This window comes from Trachymyrmex septentrionalis, unplaced genomic scaffold (assembly GCF_001594115.1).
Source record: "Trachymyrmex septentrionalis isolate Tsep2-gDNA-1 unplaced genomic scaffold, Tsep1.0 scaffold129, whole genome shotgun sequence".
Taxonomy (NCBI): domain Eukaryota; kingdom Metazoa; phylum Arthropoda; class Insecta; order Hymenoptera; family Formicidae; genus Trachymyrmex; species Trachymyrmex septentrionalis.
This window is the reverse complement of record NW_017304428.1, coordinates 297,832-300,345: the sequence shown is the minus strand read 5'-3', so window position 1 is coordinate 300,345 and position 2,514 is coordinate 297,832. Positions and strand designations below refer to the sequence as shown.

The 2,514-nt window shown below is 35.1% G+C and overlaps 1 protein-coding gene across 8 annotated transcripts in view; it reads left to right on the top strand.

Moving 5' to 3' along the window:
- Positions 1-2,514, top strand: part of LOC108756606 (rho guanine nucleotide exchange factor 12) — a 262,375-nt gene that overhangs the window by 201,062 nt on the left and 58,799 nt on the right. The window lies entirely within an intron of this gene.

Here is a 2,514-nt window from a genome sequence, read left to right as displayed (position 1 = left end):
ACGTGCAAGCAAAGCAGCTGTCAAAAATTAACTGAACATTCAAAATGGCCGAACTTGTCGGCATAAGTGAGAGACATGAGTACCAACATAACGCCACAAAAAATCGAAAATCGAATATACGTAACCCGCGGAAATTCAAAATTCGCCATACTTTTTGAACAGACCTCGTATATAATACTTTTCTACTTCTTTTTCTTTTTACGTTAGGCCTTTGGCCTATTTACACCTCTCTTATATGTTTATGATGCACACGCTGATCGTTCAAATGTCACAAAAATATGCAATCTACAGTTTTAATACCAGTTCCGAACGGCGGATTTGTCGAGAAGTGTTTCTGTGGGCGAGCATATTTTCAGGAGATTGTCAACTTTTTCCGAGAAGAGACATGAACGTAAATATTTTGGTTCCTACTGGGATCGAACCTACTCTGGCATGATAGACCAGTACGCTATTTGCCATACTACGCTAGCGTTAAATTTCGGTCGTTTGTATCTTGCATTCTTGTTACTTTTCTTTATTTACTATAATATTATATAAAATATACAAAACACACACACACACACACACACACACGCGCGCGCGCGCGCGCACACACGATTACGCGCTGCGCGTTCACAAATGCGACGCAGTTACTCACAAAACTATTAGACTCAACAAAACTCAACGATATTGCGGAGTAATTATTCAGTTTAGCTATCCCATCTCAAAAATCAATAAACTTGGCTTATTCGAGTTTTTGAAACAAAAGAATCTGGAAAAAAAGCATCGCTCTGCCCTGTGAGTCGAGATATTAAGTGTTAAAGTTGATAACTTGAGATTAGGAAATCTGTCTCGGAGACAAAAGGTCTATAATTGTACTATTCCACATGGGTTTCAACTTCCACGCGAAGCGACTCTCATTTCCTCCCCTTCCCTTTGCAAAGTCGTGAATGTAGATAGTGGGGTGTATAGACTAGTGCTTATTGGTTCGGGATGGCGTAGCCGGCGATTTGTATACTCGGCGATTTGTACTTAATTGCATCGGTGTTGCATTAGTTTTTCTAATAAAAAACGCTACTAAACTACAATAATAAAAACAAAACTTTATAATTCATCACATTTTTTTATCACATCTATCGAGTTTATACACATTAAACTTATCTTCTTGCTGATAGCAGCACATAAACACGTCAAAATTACCATATGTAAACTTTAATAAAAACAGAACTTCGTACGTATTTTCATAGCTAATTATAATTATTATTACATCCAGAAGTAAATCACGTGATAGTTTGATTTCTTGCTCGAATACATCATCACTGTTTGTACTTTTTATCATTTCTTTAATAGAAAATGTTTTATAATCGATTGTATTATAAAAAATTAAAGTACTGGAAAGAATACGGGCAGTAAGAGTCAAGCGCAGAAGAAGAGGCTCTTTGCGAACGAACTCAGCGGGAACAGCTCTATCCAACATAGTTGACTCCCTGAATCTTTCTTACCTCAACTCTGATTTCTCTCCTACTTTCTTCTCTTACCCTTCGAGAGCCCCTTCTACATTAAATCTCGTCTTTACTTCTGCGAATCTCTCTGCTCTTTATAACCTCCGCATTAGACAGGATCTTTACGGGAGCGATCACGTCATTGTATTTGTTCATCTTAGAACCTTTGGGCCATCTTCTAAAAATCATCATTAATTAAAACACGCATAAAGAATTTTATAATACTGCGCCTTTCTATCCTATGTAATTTTTAAATAAGAGAAAATTACTCCGCTATGTCAATTTATAGGCGATATTGTGTACTGTTTCTGGAGCGATTTTAATATTAATTTGTTCAATATTATTTTAACGTTAATAACGATATTGATAATCATAGGAAGATGAACAAAGATTTAACATTGAAAAGCATTTAACATCAATATTTAATATTGCAACATCTCAACAACATTCTTTCAACGTTCTGTATTATTTTACGAAGTATTTGAAATTTGTACTATTAAAATATTTTTTAGAGGTGCAGAAATATTATTAGATAATATTATAATCACATAAAATATTAGATAAAAATGTTGAAGTTCAAATCAATATATCAAAATATTTGAATGTTTTGTAACGATGCACTGTACAATACATAATTAGTAATCAGAATACCACTCACCGGTAATACATCTGTAATACTCATAAAAGAAATCTAATATACGAGGTCTGTTCAAAAAGTATCGCGAATTTTGAATTTTCGCGGGTTACGTATATTCGATTTTCGATTTTTTTGTGGCGTTATGTTGATACTCATGTCTCTCACTTATGCCGACAAGTTCGGCCATTTTGAATGTGCAGTTAATTTTTGACAGCTGCTTTGTTTGCACGTGTTTTGCCTCGTCTTCGATTTTTGCCTATTCCAAAAAATGGATCAAAGAATCTGTATCAAATTTTGTGTGAAAAACAAAATTAAGTGCGCGGACGCATTCCGAATGTTGACTGTGGCATATGGTGAAGCTACCTTGGACCGAAGCAACGTTTATCGGTGGTACAA